The sequence below is a fragment of the Mastigoproctus giganteus genome, chromosome 7 (genome assembly GCF_048544385.1).
Source record: "Mastigoproctus giganteus isolate SK-2022 chromosome 7, ASM4854438v1, whole genome shotgun sequence".
In the NCBI taxonomy this organism is placed as follows: domain Eukaryota; kingdom Metazoa; phylum Arthropoda; class Arachnida; order Uropygi; family Thelyphonidae; genus Mastigoproctus; species Mastigoproctus giganteus.
In genome coordinates this window covers 89,379,170-89,395,200 of record NC_143581.1, presented here as the reverse complement: position 1 = coordinate 89,395,200, position 16,031 = coordinate 89,379,170, and the positions used below count along the sequence as shown (strand labels likewise).

The following is a 16,031-nucleotide window of genomic DNA, read 5'->3' as shown; positions in this document are numbered from 1 at the left end:
AAGGGAAATGGCAGTAGGAGTTTTTCACAGTCCAAACAACTGGGAGGAGTATAACAAAAATCAATTCAGGCAATTTGAATAAGGAAGCAAACATGATTACCTCAATATGGACAGTTTCAACCTACCTCTTAAAGAGCCACATGGAAACAATTTCTTGAACCATCTGGATAAATGTTTTTATTCCAGTATGTCAGAAAAAGTACAATGGGCTCTAACATTCTCAACCTTGTTACCAAGGATGAAAAAACTTATTAGTGCAGGAAGAAATAATAGGTAACCACAATATCATAAATTAGGTAGTGTCCAAAATGTATGCAGTTAAAGGAAAAGGCTACGAGTTCATTATGGAATGTATCATGAATGCATATTAATGATAGATTAATATGAGGACAAGGATTGAATCTGATCATATATGAATACTAAAGAGAAGAAAGAAGGCAGTTACCTTTTAAAGCTTTAACATTGTTTTTATTGCTTTTACCTCTGTAATATTCATACAACTTATCTATTTATTATTTTTTATTGCTTTAACTCAGTAGTTTTCAGTGTATTTTATTTTTATATATAAATATACACTTTTCTCTTGTGTTTAATTTAATTTTATTTTATTAAAGTCTATGTCATATATATATATATATTATATATCATATATATATATATATATATATTATGAGTCATTATTTTCCACCCCCCAAGACCTATTTGAAGGATCTTACAGAAAAGTTTATCAGTAAAGCTACTGAGGCTGATGAAAGGTAAGGTTCCAGTAGTGGACAGTAAACATCCTGTTATAATACTGAAAAAAGACTGCACATGAATGCATCGGCCCACTGGAAATGAAATGAGCAGGCTTCAGGACTATCCCCCCCCCTGAACTTAAGTCTTTCCATTCCACAAAGGAGATGCAAAAGAGGTAATGGGAAAGTGTAGACAAGTCAGTTAAACTTCTGTGATGGTTAAATTATGGATTTAATACCACTCTTATCCTTAACATGAACAAAGTTAAGAGTGGTAACTTTAACCCTTTCAGGAGTGCATACAACACAGATCTACGTTCATATGTGAGCTCTGGGGGATGTATACAGATCCATGGTTTGAGGGTTGCTTCGAACCATGTGTCCATTAATGTAAGAATTGACTTGAAATATTTTCTAGTATATGCTGCCATTTATTTTCAAAGATATAGACAGAGTTTAAGGCAACATGAAAATAACCCTGAAAATCAGAGGAAAAAATTGCACCTGTAAAGTTCAATTGTATTATCAACTGATACATAAATAGATGAAGAAGTGCATTAAAAAAAGTAATTATGGATTTTATTTACATTTTTTTCAATCCTTGACAGAGATTTTACTTAGTATCAGGCAATAAAGTCAAAATAAGAACAAATTAATTCTTAAAGTATTTATTGGAAGATGAAATGCACAAGGCTGCACATGAATTTTTTTTATGGGTTTAGGTAATTAAATATATAATATTGGTGTAGATACACCATAGTTTACCCATAAATTTGAACTACGTGTGTAGTGTAAAAGGCATCGTTTTAATTGTATCTCATATTGTGAGTGCTTTCACAACGAGATAACTGGTAGTATTGCACTACTTCAAATAAATAACACTTCTCTAGTAGAGAAGACTACTGTTATTTATTTTCAGTGGATACCACCACCCAGATGATCATTTCGAAGCTAGTTTGTATATGTGTGGGATAATAACTCTACTATCCACTTGTCCCTATTAGACTTAGAAAAGCAAAAAATAGAGAAAGTTATAGTAGGAGTGGAAGAAGAAAAGAAACAATCTAGAAGAATGAAAGGGACAGTAACTCCTTCAACTCACACCACTCAAAAACTCAAATTCCTCAAATAGGCAAGGCTTCCCCAGTACAGAAGACTTGTTACCTATTCTCAGAAACTCCGTGAATGCCAGGCTCCCCCTGGTGACTGTTTCAAAGCTAGTTGGCTTCGTTGTCAGTGAGTGGGCAGGTACCCTGGTAATGCAACATACCATCACAGTTGCAAAGTTATTTCCACAATAGGAGAGATGCCAAATGGTGTATAAATAATGTATTAGAAGATGAAATACACAAGGTATAATTTCTTATGGGTTTAGGTAATTAACTATATAATATTGGTGAAAATACACCATAGTTTACCCATAAAATATGATTTACAATTAAAACGATGCCTTTTACTCTACGTATGTAGTTCAAATTTATAGGTAAACTATGGTGTATCTACACCAATATTATATATAGTTAAAGTATTTATGTACAAAATTTTCATTATGACAGATTTCAAAACTGCACAGAAAAACTCACTCTGCAGAGCTCATTTCTAATGAAAATTCACTGCAGGTGACCATGCCATGTGCAGCAAACTCACTCACAAAAGGATCAAGGAATTACTGCATGGGTTCATGAAGGAAAAGTTTTGCCTGACCAATGCAAGAAACAATACAGACATTATTTACCTTGGCTTCAGTAAAACTTTTGATATGGTTCTACACAAAAGTTTATTATATTAACTGGAGAAAATTAGAATTACAGACCAAGATTTAAAAGGATGCTGGTTAAGAGATAGAACAGTAATCAAAAGCATACATTCTTCAGCGGAGGATCAATGCATCAAATGGATTCAAACCTTCCTTAATGACAACGAAGGTATAGGAGAGGCCAAAGTTTGCTGATGATTTAAAGGTAGGAAAGGTAATTAAAAACCAGAACCAAGCCATCACTTCAAAATGACTTGCACTGGTTGCAGATATATAGTCTGAAAAAAAGAGCAACTAGAGTTATGCTTTAAATGTAAGGTTTTGCACCTGGGATACAGTATTCCAAGTACTACTTATAAGATAGGGAGACAAAGAGGAATTAAACATACTTCAGAGCAAAAAAAGACAGGTGATAATACAATAAGATATGAAATATATGATGCAGCATAAACAGGCAACTAAGAAGATACATGATGTCCTCTCTATGACAGGACCTTTACAAGTAGTGAGAAGGATGAAAATTATCTTTTTTTATGGTGGGACCACACTTGGAATATTGTATCTGGGTGTGGAGGCTACACCTAAAAAGAAAGACAGAGCATCTAGAGAAGGTTCAAAAAAGGGCAACAAAATTAGAAAAAAGGCTTACATGTAAACTGAAAAACTTGGCAATCAGAAATCTTGTGTGTGGAGGGGGGAGGGGCCCTGACTGGGATATATAAGGCCAATACTGCCTAGACTCACAGAAAGATGGTACACAATTTGAACTGATATCATCAACATCACTTCCAGTGGTCATGACTTTGCAAGATAAATTAGTTGAATTTTAAGGAATGAAGAGGATGATTGCACTCACAGAAACTTATAAGAGTAAGTTTTTTAGCATTAGCAAAGGTACATGATGAAAGAAAGCAAGCTTATATAGCATCAGCCAAAAAAAAAAAAAAAAAAACCACACACCCTTCTCATTTCATCCATCCACTTGCTCCAAATTTGTAAACAGGTTGACCATTGTAAACAGGTTGCAAGGAAGGCCATGGTGTCCTATCGATGATCTATCGAACTTTTGCAAGTAGAGATAGGGATGTGATAATCCCATTATATAAGGTTTTTGTTAGACCACACCTGGAATACTGTGTTCAAGTATGGAGAACGCACCTAAAGAAAGACATTGAGCTTCTTGAAAGGGTGCAAAGATGGGTAACTCGCCTGGTGAGATCAGCAAAAAGGGGCGTCCTTATGAAGAAAGGCTTCGAATATGTGGGTTGCAGAGTTTGGAGGAGACACCTTAGAGGAGATTGGATTGAGATGTTTAAGGTTCTGAGAGGCATCAGTAAAATGAATGAGGACGAAATTTTCAAGATTATAAATGATGCTAGAACTAGGGGACATAAATTCAAGTTACGGGGAGAAATGTTTAGATTGGACTGCAGGAAGTTTTATTTTAGCCAGTGAGTTATAAATTACTGGAATAAGTTGCCTACATGGGTGGTAGAGGCTGACAGTTTGGGGAAATTCAAAGGTCATCTGGATAGTACCTTCGGGTGAGGGAAGCGCATAGGATGATAAGTTTAATTTCCTTTTCTTTTATTAATTATTATTATTTATTTTATTTTTTTATCATTGTTTTATTCGGGTTTTGGTTTTTTTTTTTTTTTTTTTTTTGGCTGGTGCAGCATAAGCCATAGGCTTTTGCACCATACAGCCCTTACTAATACTAAAATACTAATAATAAATGTTTGTCTAGTTCTGCCTTGAATTTATTTAAGCTATCAACTTCTACAATGACAGATGTTCCAGCAATCAACCACCCACTGGCTAAAGGCAAACTTCCACACATCTATCCTACAACTGTCTTTCCTCAATTTGAATTTATGCCCTCTCGGGCGATTATTCTGAACAAGAGGAAGGATCCCATCAGCATTAAGCATGCTAAATTATTCAAGGCTCTATACACCTCAATCAGATCACCTCGCAGGTTTGGTTTGGTTTTGGTTTTTTTTTTTTTTTTAGGAGCATTAGCAACTAATGCCATATTGCTCCGGGGATATGCGGTGGTCATTTTCTGACCTTTCCGCATCCTCCGTATTTAGTGGTGACGGGCTCGAACCCCGGTCTAATCAAGAAGCGCGTGCTACGCACTGCACTCCTTCCCACCTGGCTATGGAGGCACCCCACCTCGCAGGTGCCTAGTCTCCAGACACTGTAACTTTTATTACTTCATTATGAAAAATTAACTTTTTTCTATTTCAAATATTATTTAGTGCATTGTCAGCATAGCTGATGTCAATAAAGCTACATTTTGCTACTAATGTTTTAAGTGTAAAACATTAGCAGCAAAATGTAGCTTTTAAATACTTGTTTGTACCATCAAATTTAATAAAATTTAAATATAGAAAGAAATCTTCACTAATAAGGAGTCCTATAAACTGCAATGCTGAACACTAAATAAACAAGTGCATGTGTTTAAAAACAGTATTACTACTATATAATGTTAAAGTAAACACTTTTACTAATCACAATTCATTACAAAATAGCAAAGCTTCTTGATCAATATTCTTAATCAATGAAAAACTCAATTTAATTAATAATCATGAATTATTAGTTTTCTCAGTCATGTATATGAACATTGAGTTTGAAATGTATATCACTCAAGTTTATTTCTTCATTTTCAAATTAAGTTTTAATTCATTAGCCAAATTATTTATAAATAATTATATAAATAAAGTTTGATGACTATATCTATGAAATACCAAAGATAAAATAGTTTATATATATATATAAAAAATATGTTTATATATATATATATATATATACACACCTTTCTATACATTAAAATAATTTTGATCCTAATGATATTTATTCAGCCAATGCGAAAAGACAGATGTGGGTTACGTAACAAATACAAAAATACGTAACAGAAGCTTGTTTTACTGTGGTAAAACAAGCTTCTGTTACGATGAAATGATGCCTTTCACACTACAATCATAGTTTTTCTTTAAGAGTTGTCTATGGTGTATCTATACTGATATTATATAAATATTGTAAATATTGTAATGTATTTATGTATTCATACCTGAGGAAGAGACACACACAGATTCGAAAGTTTCTGTAAGTATTTTATTTTATCAAAAGAAGTGAGGGCAGCAAGCAAAACCCTCTAGTATACATTAATATTATATTATTAATAACAATTCATTTAATTCTTTTTTTTTGTGTGTGTGTGTGTGTGTGTGTGTGTGCGTGCACTTTAACTGCATATATTACCAAATTATATCATGTTAATTCTGGTCCATAAGAGGTCGCTCCTTAAGCTCACAATAGAGAGCAGCAATTGAAATGTAACTCTGAAAAGTAACTCAATCATTTTTTGGGTTCAAACGGCAATGTGTGGCATGGTAAGCCCTTGGTACAGTTTTTTTTTTTTAACTATTAATTATTTTTAATTAACAGGTGGTAAACCATTACCAACAGTATAACATTTTCAGTAAAACATGACAGATTCCACAGTTACCTGTACATTTAAACAACCCATAAAATTCATTTTGATTAAAAATTAAATTAAATTTTATTCTACACTACAAGGGTATACATACATTACGTACGTATTTGGCCCACTTGACATCGATGGTTCGACTGTTGATGATCCTGCTCAGATAGCAAACAAACTGAATGAGTATTTTGCATTTACATTCACACATGAGGAATTATTAAGGTTTGAAAATGGCAGAAGGTTATCAAATTGTAGCAGGATACTTAATGATTTTGTAATAACTGAAAGCAAAGTGGAGGAGAAATTGTTGAAGTTAAACATAAGAAAAGCACCTGGGGTGAATGGAATCTATCCAGTTATATTAAAGGAGGTGGCAAAGCAACTAAGCAAACCCTTAGTCATAATTATGAGAGCATCCTTGGACTCAGGGGAGGTTCCCATGGACTGGAGATGTGCAAATGTATCCCCAATTCACAAAGGGGGATCGCAGGGTGACACGAGTAATTACAGACCAGTTAGTTTAACTTCTGTTCCGGGTAAAATAATGGAGTCACTGGTTAAAGATGCATTGAAGGATCATCTAGACAAGACTGCAGCAATAATTCAGACACAGCATGGGTTTGTTAAGGGAAAGTCTTGTCTGACAAATTTGATAGGATATTATGATGTGGTTACAAAGGAACTGGATGCAAAAAATAATTTTGATATCATATATTTGGATTTCAGGAAAGCTTTTGACACCTGTTGCGCATGGAAGACTATTGTACAAATTGGAGCAGAATGGTATTAAGGGTAAGCTGCTACAATGGATAAAAGGATGGTTAAGTGGGAGAAGACAGAGCGAGGTAATCAATGGGTGCTGCTCTTTGTGGACTAATGTTATTAGTGGAGTCCCACAGGGTTCGGTGTTAGGTCCACTGCTGTTTTTTTATATTTATCAATGATATTAATGAAGGTATATCAGGCTTAATGTTGAAGTTTGCAGATGATACAAAGGTTGGCAGGGTTGTTAATGACAGTAATGGCAGTGTGCTACTGCAACAGGATCTAGATAATTTGGGCAGATGGGCTAAGAAGTGGCAACTGAGGTTTAACCTTGACAAGGCAACTTGGGATTTTTTTTTTTTTTTTTTCCTGGTGCAGCATAAGCCTCAGGCTTCCTTGCACCATATGGCTATTAATAATAATAATAAATGCAAGGTGCTGCATACGGGTAGAAGTAACCACAGAGAAACGTACCAACTGTGTGGCTACACTTAAGGTGGTAGAAAACGAAAAAGACCTGTGAGTAATTGTGCAGTCAGATATGAAGTTTTCTCAGCAATGCAGACAGGCTGCCAGGGCAGGTCATGGGGTTTTGTCAATGATATATAGGAATTTTGCTAGCAGGGAGAAGGAGGTGATTGTCCCTCTGTATAAGGCAATGGTCAGGCCACACCTTGAGTACTGCGTACAGGTCTGGAGGCCTCATTTTAGGAAGGATGTAGATTTACTTGAGCGTGTACAAAGAAGGGCAACAAGATTGGTGAGGGGAATGAAGGGATCCTCTTACCAAGAGAGGCTTAAGTTCTGCAAATTGCAGTGGCTGGAGACTAGGCACCTGCACGGTGATCTGATTGAGGTATATAAGGCCTTGAATGGGTTGAGCACGCTGAATTCTGATGGGATCCTTCCACTTGTTCAGATTACTAACCTAAGGGGGCATAAATTCAAATTAAGAAAAGACAGATGTAGAATAGATGTGCGGAAATTTGCCTTTAGCCAGCGGGTGGTTAATTGCTGGAACAAACTTCCATCTGTCGTTGTGGAAGTTGATAGGTTGAATAAATTTAAGGAGGAACTGGACAGGAATTTGGAGGGAATGGTGTGATTTTTTTTTTTTTTTGGCTGATGCTGCATAAGCTCATACACTTGCTTTCTTGCATCACATGCCACTACTACTACTATGTACATCCTTTATACCTAAGTATGTTCAGTAGCTAAACAGGCTACTACATTAAGAAGGCAAATATAATGTACTAAGATAAATAAAAAGGTAAAGAACAAAATATAAAATTATAAATTTAAATCTGTGCACATAAATTAATCAACTATAGAAAGTCAAAAAACAGCAGACGTTGTTTCAGTCTAAAATCTTGCTGAGGGTAAACTATTCAAGCCAGATTATTAAAAGGGGTAAAACATAAAAGATAAGTACCTCTAAACAACACAGAATATTCAACAAAAACATTATGAATGCTTAAAATAGTTTCACACTTCTCACACACATAGGTGGGCCAATTGCCCTCAGCAAAAAGGAGTGTCAGATAACTGTGCCTTATGCAGAGCCAAAAAAGAACAACTTCCTCCCTTCAGACCCCTGTGCACACTGGACTACCATTTCTTCATTACGCACTTAATCTGGTGTAGTTTATTTGTGGCCTGTCCATGCCAAGAATCTTGCCATTGGGAATATAATTTAGTGCATATTATTTGTTTATAGTCAGTAGAAAGGACCAGCAATGGGTATCCAGGGAAATGGCTGATTTGGCAGTGGTATATCCAGTAAATTTGTTTCTTGTGATCCCAATGTGGCTTGGGATCCATCAGAAGAGGATGTCAAATTCTGATTGAACAAGAGAAAAAAGCATCTGCCAAATCTCAGACAGGACTGGAGAGTTACACTCCACTGATAATAAAGCCTGTAGCATGCTTGACGAATCGATATATCATATATCTTTGGTAATGTCTATCTTAAATGTGAAAAAAGGGCTATTTTTATTGCATGCAACTCTGCAGTATATATGCTAGTTCCTTGTGGAATCTTGTTGGATACTATTTTGTGTGGAAGGACAACAGCTGATCCCTCATATGATTTTGACTTCAAGCCTTCTGTGTAGACTGGCAGGATGTCTGAATACTGTGCTTGGTGTAATGCAAAGTGTTGCCAATAGATGGATGGTGGTGTGATAGCCATTTCCCAGATCTTGAGAGAGAGAGAGAGAGAGAGAGGACACAGGATGGAAGATGAGCATGCTGTGGTGGAAAGAGTTGCCTTGGTGAGTGCAATGTTAACTACCATAATGTTTAGCTTATTTAACAGCCTCTGAATTCAAATACCAAAGGATCAGTTGGCAGTCTGTCAGATGTTATACAGATTTTTCCATCACAGCTCCAAAACTGGTGGCCACATGGGATTGTCAGGCAGGGAGTTCAATTTAAAAGTGTGTTGTAAAAACAGCTGCTCATGCTGAGAGACAGAGATGGTTCATTTGCTTCAACGTAAAGTTTGGACATATGTGCAAAATGCTCTGGTGCCCTGATGGTAGACAGTATCTAATCATCGAAGTATGCTATCTGTAGCAGAAGTATAAACCTGGTAACCATAATCAAATTTAGAATGGACAAGGGCTTGGTATAGATGAAGAAGGTATAGGAATCTAGCTCCATGAAGTTGATGAAAGGCACTGCAGAATATTAATCATCTTGGCTGATAAATATGTTGTTGTTGTCATTGTTTTGGTTTTTAGGAGCATTAGCAACTAAGGCTATATTGCTCCGGGGATATGCGGTGGTCATTCCCTGACTTTCCGCATCCTCCGTATTTGGTGGCTCACGGGCTCGAACCCCGGTCTAATCAAGAAGCGTGTGCTACACACTGCTGCTCCTGCCCACCTGGCTACAGAGGTGGTGCCATAAATATGTTGTAGAAAAGTCAGCTTCTTGTCAAATATCAGTCCTAAAATTTAGCTTCAGCTACCACCACAGGATGATGTTTTGCCCAAACTTTAATTCTGGGTCAAGATGAAGATTCCGCATGCGACAGAAATGTACACATACAGCTTCTGTAACAAAAATCTGAAAACATTATTCAATGTCTATGATGCAAGATGATCAACATCTTTTTTGCCATTGCTTTTCAATGACCTTCATATAGGGGCTTAAAGGGGAACAGGCATTCTGTCTGTTATCAGACACTCAGTCTAAAACACTAATGAATCCAATATCTTTCTATTTCAGAAGATTTAGGAGAAGTCCAGTTGGACTACCTCCCTAAAATCCACTCATGCACACCTTCTCGATGGTAAGCCCTGTTACGTCACTTAGTTGGAAATGAACGTGTAGAGTGGTTGTCTTTAAGATGCCTAGTCAGCGTGAACAGGAAAAGGCCAAACCCTCCAGCACATGACAGCATGACGAAATAAATGGCCCTCAGTCCCCAGCGGCTTTTACTCCCCCTCTTATGTCAGCGAGAGGATCAGAGTGGAAGCAGAGGGTGCTAAGAATCTCTGGGTACGACCAGGCTGCCATGCACGGAAACTGAACTTGGCCTGTTACAACATAAGATCACTCATCAGTAAAGATAGGATATTAGAGCTGGAAAAGGAATTAGGAAATGTGAATTGGAATATCATTGATTTGGTTGAAAACAAGAACAAGAAATGAATCACTTATAAGTTTATCAAGTGGAAATCTGCTGTACACCAATGGAAACAGTGAAAGGAGCGAAGGTAGAGTTGGCTTTCTGGTCCATAAAGATATAAAAAACAACATTTTGGAATTCAAAAGTACATCAAGGGTGTCAAGACTACTACTCAGGATTTCTAACAGGTACAAGCTAAAGGTTATAATGATTTATGCACCAACATCGAGATATGATGATGAAGAGGTTGAAGAAATGTACACCGAAATTGAGTCTTCTAGATGAGCAGAAAACCCACTACACTATCATTATGGGGGACTTCAATGCTAAGGTTGGAAAGAGATAAAACAGTGCAAAAAGGGGAACTATAGGGAATTGGTGAAATAAATGAAAGAGGTGAAGAAAGACTTGTGGAATTTGCAGAATCTTGAGGAATGTCAGTAATGAACACTTTTTTCAAAAAAACGGGTGAACAGAAAGTACGTAAATGGAACGTAAATGGATTAACAACTAATGAAATTGACTTCATCCTCACTAACAGAAGATATATCATGAATGATGTTACTGTCCTGAACAAGGTAAATGTTGGAAGTGATCACAGAATGGTAACATGCACACTTGATGTAGATGTAAGAAAAGAATGGAAAAAACTGACTGAAGTAAATATGAAGGTGTTTGAGAAAACAGAAGAAGAGAAAAAGCAGTATGTACTGGAACTTAAGAACAAGTTTGAGCTTCTGCAGACTGTTCAGAACCAAAATATCCACAAGGAATACTACAACTTTCTGAAAGTGATAAAGCCCAAGAAACCTATAGGTAAAAAGAAATCCAAAGAAAAAAAAAATAGTCAAGAAACACTTGTCATGATAAACCGAAGACAACAAATGAAGAGCAAGATAAACACTGACAAGGATAAAATTGAGTATACTGAGTTATGCAAAGCCATTAGAAAGAGACTCAGAGAGGACATAAGAAGATTTAACACAAGAAAAGTAGAACAAGCATTAAGGGGAAACAAAGGAATTAAATCAGTAGCCATGAGCAGTAATACAGAAAGACAAATGATACTGAAACTGAAGAATAGCAATGGTGTACTTATAAACAGCAGAAGACTACTATAGAGAACTATACAAGGAACGAGGGAACGATGCCAGCAGTGGGGAAAGTGGATCACAAATTAGTAACACATACGACATACCCGATATCCTTCTTGATGACGTAGAACATGCATTGAAGAAAATGAAGAACCAGAAAGCCCCCAGGGGAAGATGAAGTTACTGTAGAGTTGTTAAAATTGGGAGGAAGAGACATGACAGAATCTGGCAAGACTCTTCACAAAATGCATTAGAAAAGGCGTGATGCCTAAGGAGTGGTATAATGCAATCGTAGTTTTGCTACATAATAAAGGAGATAAATAAGAAACTGGAAATTATAGAACAATTCGCTTGTTATCTCACATCTACAAGTTGTTCACAAGGTTCACAAAATCATTACTAATAGATTAGAAAGAATACTTGATGAGAATCAACTGAAAGAGCAAGGTAGATTTAGGACAGGATTCTCAACTATGGATCACCTTCATGTAATATCACAGCTAATGGAGAAAGCAAATGAATATAAAATGCCATTATGCCTGACATTTGTGGATTTTGAAAAGGCATTTGACTCCATACATCATAAGGCAATGTTTCGGGCACTGGAAAGACAAGGCATATATACCCCATATATTATGATTTTGAAGAAAATATATGAGAATGCTACCTCCTTTACTAGACTAGACAAAGACAGTAGTAAATTTAATTTTGAGAAAGGAGTTCGATGAAGAGACACAATATCTCCGAAGTTGTTTACTACTGCCCTTGAAGGAATTTTCAGAAGATTAGACTGTTTGCAGAAAGGAGTCAATGTGAATGCAGATGATGTTGTCATCATAAGCCGTGATCCTAAAGAATTAGAGGAAAATCTTAATCAGTTATGCAGAGTTAGTAAGGATTTCAAACTAAAGATGAATATGGCTAAAACAAAAGTAATGATGAACAAGTATGCACAAGAAAGGGATATAATCATTGAAGGAGCAGTTATTGAAAAGGTGGAGTCATATTTATCTGGGGCAAGTCATTAGCAGCAATAATAATAAATGGCTGGAAGTCAAGAGAAGAATAAATTTTCGATGGATAGCATTCAGGAAATATAGTCACATACCGAGGAACAATATCCCAATTTGCCTGAAACGTAAAATGATGAACCAATGTATACTCCCCACCATGACTTATGGAAGTGAAACTTGGGTACTCACCAAAAGAATGGAAGAGAAGCTGAGAACTACACAGCAAAGAATGGAACGAATTATATTAGGAATCAGACTGTTAGATAATAAGAGAAACACATGGATTAGGCAGCAAACTCAAGTAAAGGACATTCTTATCAAAACTAAAGTACAAAAATGGTCTTGGGCAGGACACATAGCTGGAAGACATTATGACAGATGGACTAAGAAAATAACAGAATGGTACCCAAGAGGAGCTAAAAGAAAACCTGAGAGATATCAATGGAGATGGACTGATGAAATTCACGAGTTCGTGGGTGGCCATTGAACAAAACAGAAGGAACTGGATAGTTGCTGGAGAGGCCTTCATCCTGCAGTGGATTGAAAATGGCTAATGATGATGATCTTCATATTGCATGAATGACAAAATATAGTAAAATATCATCAACATAGAAGGCATTATGTTCCATTGGAGGAAGAGTTTATTTGGATTATGAAAAGTGCAACACTTAGTACAGATTCTTGTGGACTCCTTATTGTTGGTAAAAAACCCCAACATGGACTTGAAACAGGCAATTAAATAAGAAGTCTTCTAATGAAAACAGGGAGGTTAACCCTAAAGCCAAAGTTATGAAGGTCTTGTTATAGGACAAATTGCCACAATGTGTTGTATGCTTTTTCAATATCAAAGAATGCTATCAGATGCCTGGATTTAATAAAATCATCACAAATATGTTTTGAATCTGATTAAATGTTTCTTTAGACCCACACTGTGTCCTGGAAAACAGACCATTTCCTTTCAAATACCACATAAGGGGAGCATTAATCATTATTTCCAGGACCTTACACAAACCCCTTATCAGAGTGACAGGACGATAGTTACTTGGATTTCTAGGAGCCCTTTTTCTGGTTTTGAGAAGGCAAGAATGCTAGCCTTCCTCCAACAATCTGGAAATTCTCTGCCAAGAAAGATGATGCTATAAGATATAATTAGAAGGTGGTTTATCATTTCATAGTGGATGTCACTGGCCCCACAGCATTTGGTCATGATATGAGAGAATGTGTGCTGCACTTAACTCTTCCTGTGTAAAGGTCTTGTTGTATGGCTCGGGACCTTTTGAAGAGAAGTTTAAAGAACATTTTTCACTTTTTTCTTTTAAGGCCAAGAATTCTGGGGGGGGGGGGGAGGATGATGTTATTGTGGAGGTTTTTGCAAATAAAGTATTCACAACTGCAATGGGACATCCACTGTCCTCTACAATCACTGAAGGGGATTGTGGATATTTTCCCTTCATTTTCTGAATCTTATCCCAGACTACTTTTGAGCTAGTAGTCTGAATAGCTCTGAGTTATGGAGGGGCTAAAAAACAGATCTAAAATTTCCTTTGGTTCTGACATCAGATATAGCATGATTTGGCACGTGCACCATGTAGACATTTTTGGAAATAATTTTTAGGAAACCATGTAAACATTTTTGGAAATGCAATTGCTGCTGCATAAGCATCACTTTCTGACTGACTCTTGTGATGTCAATCTGTGCCAAATGTCTGAAGGCAATCCAATCAGCCTTATCAAACTTCACTGAGATATTCTTGATGGATAACATGGTCTTTTTTTTTTTTTTTTTTTCAGTCAAAAGTAATATCACAGGGAAATGATCAATTCCATAGAGATTTTCTTCAACCTCCCATGTGAACATAAGGAGGAAAGAAGAGGAGCAGATAAAGATCAATGGCAATAAACATACAGGTCGGTATATAGGAAAGGTGTTTGTTCCCACATTTAGGAGAGAGATTTCTCTATTTTACATCCCCTCATATTAGTGTCTACACTGCCCCACAGGTATGTCAATTAAGATCTCCTAATGAGAGAATGGGAGCAGGCAGTTGTACAATGAGATCAGCAAGGTCTATCTGGGAGACACTGATCTGAGGTGGTAAAAATACTGAACAAATTGTTAGGGGAATCCTACAAAGAGGTAAATGGCAACTGCCATTCACCTCTTTGTAGGGAGAGGTGAATAGCAACTGCGATTCACCTCTCCCTACAAAGCATGATGGGGGATTTTGAAAGGCAGAGTTAAGTGAGGAAAGAACTAAATCTGTCCACTACCATTTCAGGAATGGCACATTTGCAGAGATCATGCTTTACACAATCTCGTTGCTGAGATGTAAGTGTGCTACAATGGGACTAAGCACAAGCAGTGAAGACCTTCTGTACATACGTATGGGTGGTGGTAAAGTGCATGAACTGACAAGCACATTGATTTCTTATATGTGGAAGTGTCAATGCATAGGCTAACAGGCCTAGCCAAAACATAAGGGAAGTGGAGGAAGGAATTTACCTTCCTCTCTATTGTAAACAATGTCAGATTCAAATCCATTAGCACAAGCTAATACCTGGTCCTTGTAGCCAAGTAAATTATCCACACATAGTGGTTATCCACACATAGTGGCACTAGGAGGAAGAGGGCACAGAGAGAAAGTTAAAATCTTGGTTTTTCAAAATCTTACAAGCAAAATTTGTCGCTAAGGAACTTAGTGACAAAACATCAGAGGAGCACTGCCATGGGTTACCCCATGGCAGTTCTCCTCGCTTGACTCTCATTTTAAAAATACCTCACCATTGGCCACAGCATTCAATATGCCTTCTGTCTAGCCTTTTCCTGTATTATTAAATCGATTTTGCAAATGGAAAGTGTCTAGTTTATCCAACTTTTAGCAACACCTGTACCTTATAAAACCCTGATATTGGTGTATTATGACCATAGTTGTCAGTGTGCCAATAAACTTAAAATACCAACAATAACCAACTGGCCTAATATTTTGTCAATGGCTTTGCAGGTGAAACTACCCTTGCCACTATTCATGCAGAGAAGGTTGGTTTATTGTACAGATTGCTCCAATTTCAAAGACCATTACTTGAGTCAAACTGGGAAGTGTCTGCAAATTGCACAGAAGAAAACTTAACTCTATCCAAGAAGGGGATGTTCAGGATCCCCCCCTGGCTAAACATTTTTGGAGAATGGGATGCATCATTGATTGTAATCAAGTTTATATGATAGATTGTGCCATCGTCATACCATCACTGTTAGCTGCAATCACTGTACACTACTATTGCCACCACTTGCTTTAACCATAACCATAATAATAAAAGGAAAGTTTGTTAGGCTTCATAAAGCCAATTCTTGCATATAATTATAGCACTCTAAAGAAATAATTTAAAATTAGAGGGCCCTGCATCCAATAAAACAGAAGCATTAACATAACCTTTGATCTGAAGCAAGAAAATGCCCAGTAGCATCAGAGGTTGTTTACATCTATAGTAAGTGTCCATTTACCGCAACATGTAGTTTTGCGATTTTTCTGTTTCTTTCA

At 36.7% G+C, this 16,031-nt stretch overlaps 1 protein-coding gene across 3 annotated transcripts in view; it reads right to left on the bottom strand.

Annotated features, from left to right (window-relative positions):
• The window catches only part of Prp31 (pre-mRNA processing factor 31), a 262,750-nt gene that overhangs the window by 193,103 nt on the left and 53,616 nt on the right, over window positions 1-16,031 (bottom strand). The window lies entirely within an intron of this gene.